The sequence below is a fragment of the Bos taurus genome, chromosome X (genome assembly GCF_002263795.3).
Source record: "Bos taurus isolate L1 Dominette 01449 registration number 42190680 breed Hereford chromosome X, ARS-UCD2.0, whole genome shotgun sequence".
NCBI classification, from domain to species: domain Eukaryota; kingdom Metazoa; phylum Chordata; class Mammalia; order Artiodactyla; family Bovidae; genus Bos; species Bos taurus.
Genome location: NC_037357.1, coordinates 48,353,787 through 48,373,728, shown reverse-complemented (window position 1 = coordinate 48,373,728; position 19,942 = coordinate 48,353,787). Strand labels below are relative to the sequence as shown.

The window sequence follows — 19,942 nt, the reverse complement described above, 5'->3', positions numbered from 1 at the left end:
TTTTTGATGATCCAGGGGATGTTGGTAATTTGATCTCTGTTTCCTATGTCTTTTCCAAATCCAACTTGAAAATCTGCAAGTTCATGGTTCATGTATTGCTGAAGCCTGCCTTGGAGAATATTGAGCATTAGTTTACTACCATGTGAGATGAGTGCATTTGTGTGGTAGTTTGAGCATTTTTGGCATGGCTTTTCTTTGGGATTGGAATGAAAACTTACCTTTTACAGTCCTGTGGCCACTGCTGAGTTCTCCACATTTGGAGGCATATTGAGTGCAGCACTTTAACAACACTTAACATTTTAGGATTTGAAATAGCACAACTGGAATTCCATCACCTCCACTAGCTTTGTTCGTAGTGACGTTTCCTAAGGCCCACTTGACTTCACATTCCAGGATATCTGGCTCTATGTGAGTGATCAAACCACCGTGGTTATCTGGATCATAAGGATCTTTTTTATACAGTTCTTCTGTGTATTATTGCTACCTCTTCTTAATATCTGCTGCTTCTGTTAGATCCATACCATTTCTGTTCTTTATTGAGCCCATCTTTGCATGAAATGTTCCCTTGTTATTGCTAATATTTTTGAAGAGATCTCTAGTCTTTCCCATTCTATTGTTTTCCTCTATTTCTTTGCTTTGAACACTGAAGAAGGCTTTCTTATTTCTCCTTTCTATTCTTTGGAACTGTGCATTCAAATGGGTATATCTTTCCTTTTCTCCTTTGCTTTTTGCTTCTCTTCTTTCACAACTATTTGTAAGGCCTCCTCAGACAGTCATTTTGCTTTTTTGCATTTTTTTTTTCTTGGGGATTGTCTTGATCCCTGTCTCCTGTACAATGTCACAAACTTCTGTGCATAGTTCATCAGGCAAACTATCAGATCTAGTTCCTTAAATCTATTTCTCACTTCCACTGGATAATTTTTAGGGATTTGATTTAGGTCATACCTTAATTGTCTAGTGGTTCTCCCTACTTTTTTCAATGTAAGTATAAATTTGGCAATAAGGAGTTCATGATCTGAGCCACAGTCAGCTCCTGGTTTTGTTTTTCATGACTGTATAGAACTTCTCCATCTTTGGCTGCAAATAATATAATCAGTCTGATTTCTGTGTGTCCATGTGTAGAGTCTTCTCTTGTGTTGTTGGAAGAGGGTGTTTGCTATGACCAGTTCATTCTCTTGGCAAAATTCTATTAGCCTTTGCCCTGCTTCATTCTGTACTCCAAGGCCCAATTTGCCTGTTATTTCAGGTGTTTCTTGACTTCCTACTTTTGCATCCCAGTCCTCTATAATGAAAAGGACATCTTTTTGGGGTGTTAGTTCTAGAAGATCTTGTAGGTCTTCATAGAATCATTCCACTTCAACTTCTTCAGAATTTCTGGTCCTGGCATGGACTTGGATGATCGTGATATTGAATGGTTTTCCTTCGAAATGAACAGAGATTATTCTATCATCTTTGAGATTGCATCCAAGTACTGCATTTTGGACTCTATTGTTGACTATGATGGCTACTCCTTTTCTTCTAAGGGATTCTTGCCCACAGTAGTAGATAGAATGGTCATCTGAGTTAAATTCACCCATTCCAGTCCATTTTAGTACACTGATTCCTAAAATGTTGATGTTCACTCTTGCCATCTCCTGTTTGACCATTTCCACTTTGCCTTGATTCATGGACCTAACATTCCAGGTTCCTTGCAATATTGCTCTTCACAGCATTGGACCTGCTTCTATCACCAGTTACATCCACAACTGTGTGATGTGTTTTCTTTGACTCCCTCTCTTCATTCTTTCTGGAGTTATTTTTCCAGGGATTTCCAGTAGCGAATTGGGCACCTATTGATGAATTGGGAATTCATCTTTCAGTGTTCTATCTGTTTCCTTTTCATACTGTTCATGTGGTTTTCAAGGCAAGAATATTGAAGTGGTTTGCCATTCCTTTCTCCAGTGGACCACATTTTGTCAGAACTCTTCACCATAACCTTTACGTCTTGGGTGGCCCTGCATGGCATGGCTTAGTTTCATTGAGTTAGACAAGTCTTTGGTCCATGTGACTAGATTGGGTAGTTGTCCGTGATTGTGGTTTCAGTGTCTGCCCTCTGATGCCCTCTCTTAGCACCTACCATGTTACTGGGGTTTCTCTTATCTAGGACGTGGGGTATGTCTTCACATCTGCTCCAGCAAAGCACAGCCACTGTTCCTTACCTTGGATGTGGGGTATCTCCTCTCAACTGCTCACCACTCTAGCACTGAGCAGACACGTCTGTAGTGACTAGCATCTGTACAGGTTTTCCTGTAACCAAGAGTTTTCGCTGGGAATGTGGGACTTTCAATGATAAATCAAGGTCAGATATTGGAAAAAGAGATGGTTGGTGTGGCAGGCTGAGTTCTAAGACAATATTTATGACTTTGATGACACATCTTATATGATTCCCACTCTTGTGTATGGGCAGGACTTGTGAATGGGATATCATTCTCACAATTAGATTACTAAGTAGTTGATTTGTACTTAATCACAAGAATGATCATTGTAAGTGGTTATGGCATAATCAGGCTGGCCATTAAAAAAGGGTCTGAATCATTACAGTAAAGAGAGTCTTTCTTCTGACCTTGATGAAGCCAATCACCATGAGTTCTATAGCTATAGCCTCTAAAATCTGTCCTCTGCCAAATTCCAGTGAGGTTGGAGAAGGAACTTAAGCCCCAGAGGAGATCACAGCTGCAGTCAACACCTTTATTTCATCCTTGTGAGACCCTAGGCAGATAATCTAACCTGTTACTCCATGCTTGACCAGAGAAGGCAATGGCACCCCACTCCAGTACTCTTGCATGGAAAGTCCCATGGACAGAGGAGCCTGGTGGGCTACAGTCCATGTGGTCGCTGAATCAGACACGACTAAGCGACTTTACTTTCACTTTTCACTTTCATGCCTTGGAGAAAGAAATGGCAATCCACTCCAGTGTTCTTGACTGGAGAATCCGAGGGATGGGGAGCCTGGTGGGCTGCCATCTATGGGGTCGCACAGAGTCGGACACGACTGAAGCGACTTAGCAGCAGCAGCAGCCGCCATACCTGACCCATGGAAACTGTGATGTTTTAAGCCACTAAATTTGTAGTAATTTTTACACTGCAATAGAAAGCTAATAGTATTGTTGTTGTTGTTTTTCTGTTTTTTTTTTTTTTTCTGCTGCATAATGAAATAAAATTTATGAACTTGTTGCCAGTTCCTGAACCTAAAAATTGTCATTTATTCTTGAGTCATAACATTATTTTCTCTAAGAATCATATGCTTGAGGAGAATGTGACAGAGTCAATTGCCACTCACTAGGCAACCAGCTGTGAGCAGGGGATGCCAGTAAGGAAGGGAGTAAATGGATTCCTCAAGGAATGAGTGGATTTCTATGTAGAGACTGAGGTTCAACCAGAATATCCATTAGAGAGAAGGAGCAAACTAAGGTATATTTTTATTAAGCAACGTAAAGAACAGTGATTTTCAAACTGATTTTCAATTGTAAAATCAATTGTTCAGTTGCTCAGTTATTCCTTTCTCTTCACATCATCTTCAGCATTTATTGTTTGTGGATTTTTGATAATAGCCATTTTGAAAGGTGTAAAGTTTTGTAAATCATTGTACTTTTGATTTGCATCGCTCTAATAATTAGCAGTGTTGAATATCTTTTCTTATGCTTCTTGGCCATTTGTATATGTTATTTGGAGAAATGTCTGTTTAGCTCTTATGCCCATTTTTTAATTGTTTTTTTTTTTATTTTAATAATATAAGCCACATGAGCTGTTTATAAATTTTGGAGTCTAATCTTTGTCAGGTGCATCATTTACAAATATTTTATCACATTCTCTGGGTTGTCTTCTTGTTTCCCTTATGATATCCTTTGCTGTGTGAAAGCTTTTAATTAGGTCCCATTTATTTACTTTTGTTTCCCTTGCCATTCTTCTGGGAGATAGAGCAAAAAAGATATGGTGCAATTTATGTCAAAGAGTGTTCTGCTTATGTTCTCCTCTAAGAGATTTATAGTGTCCAGTCTCACAATCAGGTCATTAATCCATTTTGTATTTATTTTTGTGTGTGGTGTTAAACAATGTTCTGCTTTCAATCTTTTACATGTGGCTGTCCAGTTTTCCCAGCATCATTTATTGAAGAGACTAACTTTCCTCCATTGGAAAGTCTTGACTCCTTTGCCATAGATTATTTGACCACAGGTGCTTAAGCTTATGTTTGGACTTTCTATACTGTTCCTTTGATTTTTACTTCTATTTTGTGCCAATACTATAATGTTTTGATGACTATAGCAGTGTAGTATAATCTGAAGTCAGGAAACCTAATTCTTCCACCTCCATTTTTCTTTCTCAATATTGCTTTCACTATTTGGTGTTTTTTGTGTCTCCATATGAATTTTAAGATTTTGTGTTATATTTCTTAGAAAAGTGCCATTGGCCATTTGATAGTGATTGCATTGAATCTGTAGATTGCCTTGGGTAGTACAGTAATTTTGACAATATCGATTCTTCCAATCCAAGAACATGGTGTATCTTTCACTCTGTTTGCTTTTGTCTTTGATTTCTTTCATCAGGGTCTTACAGTTTTGGGAGTATAGGTCTTTGGTCTCCTTAAGTCAATATTGTTAGTGTATAGAAATGCAATGTATTTATGTGCATTAATTTTGTAACCTGCAGTTTTACCAAATTGATTGATGATCTCTAATAGTTTTCTGGTAGCATCTTTAGGAATTTCTTTGTATACTATCATGTCATATGCAAACAGTGACAGTTTCACTCTTCTTTAGCAATTCAGATTCCTCTTATTTCCTTTTCTTCTCTTACTGCTACAACTAGGACTTCAAAAATTTGTTGAAATGAAGTTGTGAGAGTGAATATCCTTCTATAGATCCTAATCTTAGAGGAAATGCTTTAACCTTTTCACCATTAAGTATGATGTTAGTTATAGGTTTGTCATATATGGCCTTTATTATGTTGAGGTATATTCCTACTTTCTGGTGAGTTTTTGTTTGTTTGTTGTTGTTGTTTTTTAACATACAAGAGTATTAAATTTTGTCAAAAGCTTTTTCTGCATTTATTGAGAAGATCATATGGTTTTTATTTTTCAATTTGTTGATGTGGTGTATCACAGTGATTGATCTGAAAACATTGAAAAATCCTTTTATCCTTTGAATAAATCCCACTTGATCATGGTGTATGAACCATGTATTGTTGTATTTGAATGTTTAGTATTTGTTGAGGCTTTTTGCCATCTATGTTCATCAGTGATGTTGGCCTCTACTTTTCATTTTTGTAGTATCTTTATCTGGTTTTGGTATCAGGATAATGGTGACCTCATAGAATGAAACTGATGAGTTTTCCTTCCTCTGCAATTTTTGGAAGAGTTTCAGAAGAATAGCTGTTAGCTCTTCTGTAAATCTTTGGTAGAAATTGTCTGTGAATCCATCAGGTTTTGGACTTTTCTTTCCTGGGCATTTTTAAATCACAGTTTAATTTCAGTGCATGTGATCTGTCTGTTCATATTTTATGTTTCTTTCTGGTTCAGTCTTGGGAGGTGTACATTTCTAAGAATTTGACCATATCTTCCACACTGTCCATTTTATTGTCATACAGTTAATTGTAGTCTCTTATGATCTTTTGTATTTCTGTGGTGTCAGCTGTAATTTATCCTTTTTTCATTTCCAATTTTATTGATTTGAATCTTTTCCCTTTTTTCTTGATGAATCGGGCTGAAGATTTATCAGTTTTATCTTCTTCAAAAATTTTTATTTTCATTAACCATTATTATTCTTTTCTATTTTTTTTCATTTACTTCTGCTCTGATTTTTATAATTTCTTTCATTCTAGTTTTAATTTTTATAGTAAAATATAACATTTATTAAACAATTGTCAAAGGTCATCACCATTATGAAGTATTGTTTTAAAATATCAACTCATACCTAATATCTGATATGGAGAAGGCAATGGCAACCCACTCCAGTACTCTTGCCTGGAAAGTCCCATGGACCGAGGAGTCTGGTGGGCTGCAGTCCATGGGGTCGCAAAGAGTCAGACACGACTGAGCGACTTCCCTTTCACTTTTCACTTTCATGCATTGGAGAAGTAAATGGCAACCCACTCCAGTGTTCTTGCCTGGAGAATCCCAGAGACGGTGGAGCCTGGTGGGGTGCTGTCTATGGGGTTGCACAGAGCCGGTCACGACTGAAGCGACTTAGCAGCAGCAGCAGCAGCAACAGCAGCAGCAGCAATATCTGATAACAAATATAGAAAACCTTATAAGGCAGTAATAATTAACTGCCATCATTACCATTTTAAAATTAATTATCTATTTTAATTGGAGGATAACTACTTTACAACATTGTGATGGTTTTTGCCATACATAAACATGAATCAGCCACAGGTATACATGTGCTCCCCGCATCCTGAAACCCTTCTCACCTCTCTCCCCACCCTATCTCTATGGGTCCACCCAGAGGACTGGCTTTGGGTGCCCTGCTTCATGCATTGAACTTGCACTGGTTATCTATTTTGCAAATGGTAATGTACGTGTTTCAAGGCTATTCTCTCAAATCTTCCCACTCTCGCCTTTTCCCACAGAGTCCAAAAGTCTATTCTTTACATCTGTGTCTTCTTCCCTTCCCTACATGTAGAGTCACCAGTCAGTTCAGTGCAGTTCAGTCGTTCGGTCATGTCCAACTTTTTGTGACCCCATGGAGGCCAGGCTTCCCTGTCCATTGCCAGCTCCCGGAGCTTGCTCAAACCCATGTCCATTAAGTCAGTGATGCCATCCAACGATCTCATCCTCTGTTGTCCCTTCTCCTCCCACCTTCAGTCTTTCCCAGCATCAGGGTCTTTTCCAGTGAGTCAGTTCTTCACATCAGGTGGCCAAAGTATTGGAGTTTGAGCTTCAACATCAATCCTTCCAATGAATATTCAGGACTTACTTATTTTAGGATGGACTGTTCAGATCTCCTTGTAGTCCAAGGGACTCTCAAGAGTCTTCTCCAACACCACAGTTCAAAAGCATCGATTCTTCAGTGTTCTGCTTTCTTTATGGTCCAACTCTCACATCCACACATGACTACTGGAAAAACCATGGCTTTGACTAGATGGACCTTTGTGGGCAAAATAATGTCTCTACTTTTTAATATGTTGTCTAGGTTGGTCATAACTTCTCTAAAGGACCAAGTGTCTTTTAATTTCATGGCTTCAGTCACCATCTGCAGTGATTTTGAAATCCAAGAAAATAAAGTCTGTCATTGTTTCCACTGTTTCACCATCTATTTGCTATGAAGCGATAGGACTGGATGCCATGATCTTAGTTTTCTGAATGCTGAGCTTTAAGCCAAGTTTTTCACTCTCCTCTTTCACTTTCATCAAGAGGCTCTTTAGTTCCTCTTCACTTTCTGCCATAAGGCTGGTGTCATCTGCATATCTGAGATTATTGATATTTCTCCCAAAATCTTGATTCAAGCTTGTGCTTCCTCCAGCCCAGCATTTTGTATGATGTACTCTGCATATAAGTTAAATAAGCAGGGTGGCAATATACAGCCTTGATGTATTCCTTTCCCTATTTGGAACCAGTCTATTTTCCCATGTCCAGTTCTAGCTGTTGCTTCTTGACTTGCATACAGATTTCTCAGGAGGCAGGTCAGGTGGTCTGGTACTCCCATCTCTTTCAGAACTTTCCACAGTTTCCCCCCCATCCTGAAACTCCTCTCACCTCTTTCCCCACCCTATCCCTCTGGAATGACCCAGAGCACAGACTTTGGGTGCCCTGCTTCATGCATTGAATTTGCACTGATCATCTATTTTGCATATGGTAATGTACCATTTGGAAAGATGGTACTGATGATCCTCTCTATGTGGAAAATTCTTAAAGAGGATCATTAGTACCATCTGTCTAAATTCCATGAGTGAGTGAGTGAGTGAAGTCCCTCAGTTGTGTCCGACTCTTTGTAACCCCATGGACTATAGCCTACAAGGCTCCTCTGTCCATGGGATTTTCCAGGCAATAGTCCTGGGATGGATTGCCATTTCCTTCTCCAGGGGATCTTCCCAGCCCAGGGATCAAACCTGGGTCTCCTGCATTGTAGACAGACACTTTACCATTTGAGCCACCAGGGAAGTCCATCTAAATTCCATATATAAAAAACCTGGGAATAGACGACCCATATATATGTGTTAACATACAGTAAAAAAAAATGTTCATAGCTAGGACATGGAAGTTACAGTACATATACACAACAGAATATTGCACAGGTATTACACCCTGTGTAAGAGGCTCCAGATTCATCCACCTCATTAGAACTGACTCAAAGGCATTCATTTTAATACCTGTGCAATATTCTGTTAAGTATATGTACTGTAACTTCCTTATACATTCATCTGCCAATGGACATCTAGGTTGATTCCATGTCCTAGCTATTGTAAATAGTGCTTCAGTGAACATTGGGGTATATGAGTGCCTTTCAATTCTGGTTACCTCAGGGTGTACGCCCAGCATTGGGATTGTTGGGTCATATGGGTTGTCTATTCCCAGTTTTTTTAAGCATCTCCACATTGTTCTCCATAGTGATAGTACCAGTTTGCATTCTCACCAACAGTGTTAAGAGGATTCCCATTTCTCCACACCCTCTCCAGCATTTATCGTTTGTAGACATTTTGATGATGGCCATTCTGACCAATGTAAGATGACACCTCTTTGTGGTTTTGATTTGCATTTCTCTAATAATGAGTGATGTTGAGCATCTTTTCATGTGTCTATTAGCCATCTTTATGTCTTCTTTGGAGAAATATCTGTTTATATTTTTGCCAATTTTTGATTGGGTTGTTTGTTTTTCTGGTATTGATTTGCATGTGCTGCTTGTATACATTGGAGATTAATTCAATGCCAGTTGTTTCATTTGCTATGATTTTCTCCCTTTCTGAGGGCTATCTTTTCATCTTGATTATAGTTTCCTTTGTCATGCAAAAGTTTTTAAGTTTAATTAGGTTCCATTTGTTTGTTTTTGTTTTTATTTCCATTACTCAGAGAGGTGGGTCATAGAGGATCTTGCTGTGGTTTACATCAGACAATGTTCTGCCTATGTTTCCCCCTAAGAGTTTGATAGTTTCTGGTCTTACATTTAGGTCTTTAATTCATTTTGAGTTTATTTTTGTGTATGGTGTTAGAAAGTGTTCTAGTTTCATCCTTTATGCATAGTTGTCCAGTTTTCCTAGCACTACTTGTTGAAGAGATAGTCTTTTCTCCATTGTATATCTTTGCCTCCCTTGTCAAAATAAGGTGCCCACAGGTGCATGGATTTATCCCTGGACTTTCTATTTTGTTCCATTGATCTATGTTTTTGTCTTTGTGCTAGTGCCATACTGTCTTGATGACTGTAGTTTTGCAGTATAGTTTGAAGTCAAGAAGTTTGATTCCTCCAGTTCCATTCTTCTTTCTCAAGATTGCTTTGGCTGTTTACGTCTTTCATTTTTCCATACAAATTGTAAAATTATTTGTTCTAGTTCTAAGAAAAATACCTAACTTTAGATTTTGTTAATTTTTCTTTCTCTGTTAGCTTTAAGTGTAAGTTTAGGTTGTTCATTTGAGATTTTCCTCATTTCTTTAAATAAGGTTGTATTGCTATAAACTCCCCTTTCATAACTGCTTTTGTTGCATCCCATAGCTTTTGGATCATTGTGCTTTCATTTTCATTTGTCTCTATATATTTTTTATTTCTTCTTTGTTTTTTTTTTTTTTCAGTTATTCATTTGTTGTTTAGTAGTATATTGTTTAGCCTCCAATTTTTTGTGTCTTTTAGGTATTTTTTCTTGTAATTTTTATCTAATTTTAACTCACAGCATTTTGATCTGAAAAAAAAATTCTTGATATGATATCAGTTTTCTTAAGTTTATTAAGGCTAGCTTTTGTGGCCAAGCATGTTGGCAATCCTGGAGAATGTTCATTGTGCACTTGAGAAAATGTGCATTAGGCTCCTTTAGAATGGAATACTTATGCCATTCAGGATTAATGTGTCATTTAATATCTATGTTTCCTTATTGATTTTCTGCCTGAATGATCTGTCCATTAATGAAAGTGGTGTGTTCAAGGTCCCCCACTATTATTCTGTTACTGTCTCTTTCTCACTTTATGGCTCTTAGTATTTGCCTTATATATTAAAGCTCTCCTAAGTTTGATTCCTATATATTTACAATTGTTATATCTTCTTGGATTAATCCCTTGACCTTTTTTCAGGATTGAAAAACATTTATTGAATCAAAATCAAATGCTTTCTTTTTATTATCTACCAGCCAACACTGAACTTAATTTATTCAAAATGAACACAGTGTACAAAAAAAGTATGCTTATAGTATAAAAATATGTCACTTTTATTTCCTGGGTGCTGAGCAGAAGTCATTAAAAAAATCAAGGCAAATTTGCTCTCTATAATAGAACTGCTATAATTTAATAACAAAAGTGAAAGCTAATATATACTCACAAAGTATCTGTAAAGGCCCATTGATAATACTGCATCAGAAATGCTGAACCCAATCACCATGGTCCACATTTCCGCTCTATGCTCATTGGCACCACTCCACGCCTATATCATGGGAAAGCACCTCTTTTATAGAACGCATGTCATTAGTTAACAGTTGTTAGCACATGTTTCAGCAAAATATTAACAGTCAATTCTATTTAGTTAGATTCAATTTTCAAGTCAGACACAATGTTATTGGGAACAAATGACATAACAAGGTTTAAAAGCCCACTTATCAGTGGGGAAAGTGGACTCCTTAAAAAAACTGTGTCCAAGGTTAATATCTTAAAATTGTTGGTAATTTTCTTATTTCTTGAGTCATTATTGTTACCTTCCTTGGCATGTGTTCCTGCACACAGTGTGGCTACTTGTGCTTGTCAGTTCAGAGGCAGCTGCAGAACAATTAGAGGCTGAAGAGGGCAGCCTTTGGCTTACCATGGAGACATGCTCTAGTGCTCACTGGAGAATTTGGTATTTGAGGAATCAGGAAAGCAAGAAATTGACAAAAATAATAAAGTTAAATCATGAGGTAGGGAAAAAGGACCATGGCCCCCTGTACTGTTCTAAGAGTTATACAATTATAAACTCTGTAATTGTTAAAGTCAAAATAGAAGTAGACTAACTAGCATTATCACTGACTTTACCAAAACAATCCATCTTTAAAGAGCATGCACACTGCAGTGTCCCTGGCAGGACCCTGTCTGCTGAGCAGAATGGCACTGGTACTCAAGCAAAATCTAGAATGCAGTATCAACACAGTGACATCAGATCAATTCAAGTTTAGAAGCTATTAAACTGCAAAATGCTTATTCTGATTTCTAAGCATAAATGTTATTTCTTGATAGATTATCTGCAATTGACAACTATGAAGACTCAAAACTACAGAAATACAAGGACTGAATAATCTAGTGCCTGCTGTATAGGGTAACTTAAAAGAACTGGGGGAAGAAATCCTTCCATGTTTTGCCTATATAAACCAAATATTTATTCACTTACCTATTTCACAAGAACTTGTGACTAAGGTGAAGGTAACATTATCTCTCTCTCTCTCTCTTTATGCAGTTACTTAATTCCTTACTGTTTTCCTCCAGTTAAGCCCATTTCCTGTAGGAAATGGTACTCCTATCAAATATAACTGTTAGATAGGGCTAAACCAGAAATAGGATTTAAAATTTCTAATGGAAACCAAACCACTACTGGGCTTAGCACTACACCCTTATGTGGAAGGAGGAGCATTTATAGAAATACAATTTGTGGAAAACAAACATTTTGGATCCCAAGCCCAGGAATTCTTGGCAATACCTTAAGTCACCATCCAGGTTGTTCTCAAAGGCAACAACACAGCAAGGTCAGCCACTGATCCTGGAAACTCCCACTGTCCCAAAATGTGGACATGGAGAGACTGATGACTCCAGAGCCTGCACTTAGAAGTAGAGGCTAGAAGCTCAACAAACTACTGCTGGAAGCCAACTGGATACCACAGTATTAAACAAGTGAAAATCAAGACCAAGCAAATGAAGAAATGAACGGCTACTAAGAACAGGATGCTCAGAGTCAGACAGGGTGAGGATATTACCACACACTTGATATATAACCACACTTGTTTACAATCCCAGGTTCTTGCTCTCAAATAAATAGATCAAAAATTTACAGCAAAATGAATGCCTTATGGATGCAAGCTTTTTGTTTATTACAATTCTAACTAAATAAAAGTCATACTTCTAAAATAAGTTACAAGTTGCCTTTTTCAGTGAAATTGATGTGACTTGGTGCCACAACTCACCATTCTCTAATATCAGCAGTATCATCCACCCATGGCAGCCAGGAGCTGTCCATTTCTGGCATCCCTTGGGCTCCCACACAAGCAATTTCATAAAGCATGCAGACACTACTCTGCTGCAGTTTCATATGAATAGAAATTATCATTGTGTTTACGGGTTGCATACCTTCTAAAATATACATAAGTGGTGACAAATTAATAAATAATAGCAGGTCTTTGCTTACCAATAAAATCAATAAGGCAGAGGGATTGAAGGTGGAAAGAGAAAAATGTGAGGGAAGAATGTAAAACAGTGCTAGCATTCACAAAAATGATCATGCTAAAATCAGATCCATATTCATAAAAATCAAGAATTAAGCTACAATCCAAAGAACTCTGTCCAGGAGTCCAAAAGGATGCATGCCAGCTGAAGGAAATACAGGATTCTTCTGACAAGTTTCTTCAGAGCAGAACAGTAAGATGTCACTGGAGCAATCACAGTAGGATGAACAAGACACCATCACACTTTGAGGAAAAGTCCGGGACTATCCTGCTTTCATGTCCACCAGGTGCATCTGCACGTTGGTGGTCATGCCACCCCCCATAGCCTCCCTTGGACTATATGTAGTTCTGCATGGAACTGACAGAATTCATCCCACTAAACAAGTTGCCACGTGAGCCATATGTGCAAGAAGTTTGTGGGCTCTCCAATAATACTTTAGTCAATCCGCTGGTGCCTTTTTGGCTGAGGCTGTTCTGCAATACAGCAGTTGAAATGCAACCAGAATTCACTCATGCTAATAGTGCAAGTTATACACAAGCACCATATATAGCTGTTATTATGTTGAGGTATGTTCCTTCTATTCCTGCTTTCTGGAGAGGTTTTTTTTTTTTTTATCATAAATGGGTCTTGAATTTTGTCAAAGTTTTTTCTGCATCTATTGAGATAACCATATGGTTTTTACCTTTCAATTTGTTAATGTGGTGTATTACACTGATTGATTTGCAGATATTAAAGAATCCTTGCATTCTTAGGATAAAGCCCACTTGGTCATGATGTATGATCATTTTAGTATGTTGTTGGATTCTGTTTGCTAGAATTTTGATAAGGATTTTTGCATCTATGTTCATCAGTGATAACCCAGAGCAAACATTATCCTCAATGGTGGAAAATTAAAAGCAGTACCCCTAAAGTCAGGAACAAGGCAAGGGTGCCCACTCTCACCACTATGATTCAACATAGTTTTGGAAGTTTTGGCCACAGCAATCAGACAAGAAAAAGAAAAGGAATACAGATGGGAAAAGAAGTTAAACTCTCACTGTTTGCATATGACATGATCCTCTACATAGAAAACCCTAAAGACTCTACCAGAAAATTACTAGAGCTAATCAATGAATATAGTGAAGTTGTAGGATATAAAAGTAACACACAGAAATCCCTTACATTCCTATACACTAACAATGAGAAAACGGAAAGAGAAATTAAGGAAACAATTCCATTCACCATTGCAATGAAAAGAATAAAATACTTAGGAATATATCTACCTAAAGAAACAAAAGACCTATATATAGAAAACTATAAAACACTGATGAAAGAAATCAAAAAGGGCACAAATAGGTGGAGAAATATACCATGTTCATGGATTGTAAGAATCAATATAGTGAAAATGAGTATGCTACCCAAAGTAATCTATAGATTCAATGCAATCCCTATCAAACTACCAATGGTATTTTTCACAGAATTAGAACAGATAATTTAACAATTTGTATGGAAATACAAAAAACCTCGAGTAGCCAAAGCAATCTTGAGAAAGAAGAATGGAACAGGAGGAATCAACCTTCCCGACTTCAGGCTCTACTACAAAGCTACAGTCATCAAAACCGTATGGTACTGGCACAAAGACAGAAATACAGATCAATGAAACAAAATAGAAAGCCCAGAGAGAAATCCACGCACCTATGGACACCTTATCTTTAACAAAGGAGGCAAGAATATACAATGGAGAAAAGACAATCTCTTTAACAAGTGGTGCTGGGAAAACTGGTCAATCACTTGTCAACAAAATGAAACTAGGAAACTTTCTAACACCATACACAAAAATAAAGTCAAAATGGATTAAAGATGTAAATGTAACATGAGAAACTATAAAACTCCTAGAGGAAAACATAGGCAAAGCACTTCCCGACATAAATCACAGCAGGATCCTCTATGACCCAACTCCCAGAGTAATGGAAATAAAAGCAAAAATAAACAAATGAGACCTAATTAAACTTAAAAGCTATTGCACAAGGAAGGGAACTATAAGCAAAGTGAAAAGACAGCCTTCAGAATGGGAGAAAATAATAGCAAACGAAGCAACTGACAAAGAATTAATCTCAAAAATATATGAGCAACTCCTGAACCTCAATTCCAGAAAAATAAAAGACCCAATGAAAAAATGGTCCAAATAACTAAACAGACAGTTCTCCAAAGAAGACATGCAGATGGCTAACAAACACATGAAAAGATGCTCAATATCACTCATTATCATAGAAATGCAAATCAAAACCACAATGAGGTACCATCTCACTCCAGTCAGAAGGGTTGCTATCCAAAAATCTGCAAAGAATAAATGCTGGAGAGGGTGGGGAGAAAAGGCAACCCTCTTAAACTGTTGGTGGGAATGCAAAATAGTACAACCACTATGGAGAACAGTGTGGAGATTCCTTAAAAAAACTGGAAATAGAACTGCCATATGACCCAGTGATCCCATTGCTGGGCATATACACCGAGGAAACCAGAATTCAAAGAGACACGTGTACCCCAATGTTCATTGCAGCACTGTTTATAATAGCCAGGACAAGGAAGCAACCTAGATGTCCATCAGCACACTAATGGATAAGAAAGCTGTGGTACGTATACTCAGTGAAATATTACTCAGCCATTAATAAAGAATACATTTGAATCAGTTCTAATGAGGTGGATAAAACTGGAGTCTATTATACAGAGTGAAGTAACCCAGAAAATAAAACACCAATCAAGTATACTAACACATATATATGGAATTTAGAAAGATGGTAACGATAACCCTATATGCGAGACAACAAAAGAGATACAAATGTATAAAACAGTCTTTTGGACTCTGTGGGAGAAGGCAAGGGTGAGATGATCTGAGAGAATAGCATTGAAACATGTATATTATCATATATGAAACATATTGCCAGTCCAGGTTTGATGCATGAGACAGGGTGCTCAGGGCTGATGAACTGGGATGACCCAGAGGGATAGGATGGGGAGGGAGGTGGGAGGGAGGTTCAGGATGGGGAACACATATAAACCCATGGCTGATTCATATCAATGTATGGCAAAAACCACTGCAATAATGTAATTAGCCTCAAACTAAATTAATTTAAAAAAATGAACCACACAAGTATCTTGAGGATATTTTCATAGTTTTAAAAGAATGCCAACTCAGAAAACAATGACACACAAAATTAAGATACAGAAACTTGTCAGAATCAGGGCACCAGACAAGTCAGAACAAAAAGTAGTATATCTTGGTATAGCTTTCTCGTGTCTTCAATTCCCTAAGGCAATATTGTTCATTAAGATTGTATTGTTCACACATGATGGGTCCTTGCAAGATCTGAAAAAAACGAAAAATTTCCCATAAAACAAATTTTTATCTTTGGGACCTATCTTAATTTTCCAGAAGAATTTATACTGACAATCAATGCATTTTGTCTTTTTAATTCTTAAAATAAGGAACTAAAAATATCTACATTCTCATTTAGAGAAAAAGTAACTCCTGTTTTCAGGTACTCCATGAAATTCATATCGTAGTTCTCAAGTTATCTACAAGGCACTTTTTAGACTTTAACTCAGTTTATTCTTGCAACAATCAAATGAGGTAGGCATTGTTATTTCCATTTTCTATATGAAGAAAAGAGGCTCAAATAAATTTGTATAAGACCACAGAGGTAGTGAGTTGCAAAGCTGAGTAACTGTGTTCATAAAGGTTATCTAGAGAAATAGATCCAACAGGATGTGCTTATTAATAAAGATTTATAATAAAGAATTGGTAAATAATAATTATTATATCTGGTAGGCCAAATCTGCATTGTGGGTCAGCAGGCTTGAGAGTAAGGAGAGTCAATGGTGAAGAAGAAGTCCAATGACATACTGCTGGAGGTTTCTCTCTTGCTCAAGGAGGGTTTCTTTTTATTTGCTCTATTCAAGCCTTCAACTGATTAAACGAGGCCCATCCACATTATGAAGGGTGATGTACTTATTCAAAATCCACTGATTTAAATGTTATTGTCATTCAAAAACACCCTCCAACCTCACATATAAAATTAACCATCACAGATATAAACCTAGGAAGTCTGATTACAGAGATTTTTATAATTTTGAGCTTTTAACATGTAAATGTCTATAATTATTTCTAATGTGCTATTTAAGCCTCACAACACTCTCATGAGGTCAATACTCTTATTATCCTTATTTTACAAATGAAGAGAGTGATGCTTGAGAAATGAAGAAATTAGCATATAGTTACACAGCAAGTAAACATTAAAGCTAGAATTAGAGTGCAAGTTTTTTGAATAAAAAATTTAAATTTTATTTTAAAAATAAAAATCCTATTGTATATATATAATAACTTATTTCCTTTGCAAAGCAAAGCACTATGATCTTCATTGCACTGTGGAGATAATAAAAAGTTAATTGAAAAATGGCCATACCTGTGGTAAGTCCACTTCTAAAGATTTTACAGTATGTGCTATGATCATCTTCATTTTACAGATGAGAAAATTGAGACATAGAGATGTGAGTGGTAGAGTGAGAACTCAAACCAAGGTAGTCTGATTCTGGAGCCTGGGCCTTTTACCTCTGTTAATAGCATTTTTGCAGAATTGCTACTAATAGTAAGCATAAAAAATCAGGACACAGTATTTCCAGTACATCGGTGAAAGCTATAGAGACATAAAGTAAGGCAAAATAAAAGTACTTAGGGAGTCTTCAAAAATATAACTAAAGTCCAACATACTAATCATTATGGAAATTCAAATCAAAACCACAATGAGATAGCACCTCAGCCTATCAGAAATGGCTATTGCCAAAAAGACAACAAATAAAACGTGTTGGAGAGGATGTGGAGAAAAGGGAACTTTTATGCATTGTTGGTGATATATGTATATATATCATGTATATATATATATATACATGATGTATATGCATATGTACAATGTATATAGGTGTAGACAGTATAGAAAAGACTATGATGGTTTCTTAAAAAGTTGAAAACAGAACTACCATATGATTCAGAATTTCATTCCTGGGCATTTAGTCAATGAAAACAAAACACTAAGTCAAAGTGTTATGTGCACTATTATGCCCATTTCAACATTATTTACAATAGCCAAAATATGGAAGCAACCAAAGTGCCTAAAAATATACATACATAATGGAATATTCAGGTCAGTTTAGTTCATTTCAGTCGCTCAGTCGTGTCTGACTCTTTGCGAACCACATGAATCGTAGCACGCCAGGCCTCCCTGTCCATCACCAACTCCTGGAATTCACTCAGACTCATGTCCATCGAGTCAGTGATGCCATCCAGCGATCTCATCCTCTGTTGTCCCCTACTCCTCCTGCCCCCAATCCCTCCAAGCATCAGAGTCTTTTCCAATGAGTCAACTCTTTGCATGAGGCGGCCAAAGTAGTGGAGTTTCAGCTTTAGCATTATTCCTTCCAAAGAAATCCCAAGGTTGATCTCCTTCAGAATGAACTGGTTGGATCTCCTTGTAGGCCAAGGGAATCTCAAGAGTCTTCTCCAACACCACAGTTCAAAAGCATCAATCCTTTGGCACTCAGCTTTCTTTATGGTCCAACTCTCACATCCATACATGACTACTGGAAAAAAACATAGCCTTGACTAGACGGACCTTTGTTGGCAAAGTAATGTCTCTGCTTTTCAATATGCTATCTAGGTTGGTCATAACTTTTCTTCCAAGGAGTAAGCGTCTTTTAATTTCATGGTTGCAGTCACCACCTGCAGTGATTTTGGAGCCCCAAAAAATAAACTCTGACACTGTTTCCATTGTTTCCCTATCTACTTTCCATGAAGTGATGGGACCAGATGCCATGATCTTTGTTTTCTGAATGTTGAGTTTTAAGCCAAGTTTTTCACTCTCCTCTTTCACCTTCATCAAGAGGCTTTTTAGTTCCTCTTCACTTTCTGCCATAAGGGTGGTGTCATCTGCATATCTCAGGTTATTGATATTTCTCCCAGAAATCTTGATTCCAGCTTGTGCTTCTTCCAGTCCAGCGTTTCTCATGATGTACTCTGCATATAAATTAAATAAGCACTGTGATGATGTAGAGCCTTGACGTACTCCTTTTCCTATTTGGAAACAGTCTGTTGTTCCATGTCCAGTTCTAACTGTTGCTTCCTGAACTGCATACAAATTTCTCAAAAGGCAGGTCAGGTGGTCTGGTATTCCCATCTCTTCCAGAATTTTCCACAGTTTATTGTGATCCACACAGTCAAAGTTTTGGCATTGTCAATAAAGCAGAAATAGATGTTTTTCTGGGACTCTCTTGCTTTTTCCATGATCCAGCGGATGTTGGCAATTTGGTCTCTGGTTCCTCTGCCTTTTCTAAAACCAACTTGAACATTTGGAAGTTCACAGTTCATGTATTGTTGAAGCCTGGCTTGGAGAATTTTGAGCATTACTTTACTAGCGTGTGAGATGAGTGCAATTGTGCGGTAGTTTGAGCATTCTTTGGCATTGCTTTTCTTTGGGATTGGAATGAAAACTGACCTTTTCCAGTCCTGTGGCCACTGCTGAGTTTTCCAAATTTGCTGGCATATTGAGTGCAGCACTTTTACAGGGTCATCTTCCAGGATTTGAAATAGCTCAACAGGAATTCCATCACCTCCACTAGCTTTGTTTGTAGTGATGATTCCTAAGGCTCACTTGACTTCACATTCCAGGATGTCTGGTTCTAAGTGAGTGATCACAGCATAGTGATTATCTGGGTCGTGAAGATATTTTTTGTACAGTTCTTCTGTGTATTCTTGCCACCTCTTCTGAATATCTTCTGCTTCTATTAGGTCTATAACATATCTGTCCTTTATCGAGCCCATCTTTGCATGAAATGTTCCCTTGGTATCTCTAATTTTCTTGAAGAGATCTCTAGTCTTTCCCATTCTGTTGTTTTCCTCTATTTCTTTGCACTGATTGCTGAGGAAGACCTTCTTATCTCTCCTTGCTATTCTTTGGAACTCTGCATTCAGATGCTTATATCTTTCCTTTTCTCCTTTACTTTTCGTTTCTCTTCCTTTCACAACTATTTGTAAGACCTCCTCAGACAGCTATTTTGCTTTTTTGCATTTCTTTTCCGTGGGGTCTTTATTGGGTATTAGTTCTAATAGGTCTTGTCAGTCTTCATAGAACTGTTCAACTTCAGCTTCTTCAGCATTACTGGTTGGGGCATAGGCTTGGGTCCCAGTGATATTGAATGGTTTGCCTTGGAAATGAACAGAGATCATTCTGTCATTTTTGAGATTGCATCCAAGTACTGCATTTCAAACTCTTTTGTTGACCATGATGGCTACTCCATTTCTTCTAAGGGATTCTTCCCCACAGTAGTAAATATAATGGTCAT

At 37.4% G+C, this 19,942-nt stretch overlaps 1 pseudogene; it reads right to left on the bottom strand.

Annotated features, from left to right (window-relative positions):
• Positions 1–12,748: 12,748 nt before the first annotated feature.
• LOC100294888 (CDC42 small effector protein 2-like) lies at positions 12,749–13,162 on the bottom strand (annotated as a pseudogene).
• Positions 13,163–19,942: the final 6,780 nt, after the last annotated feature.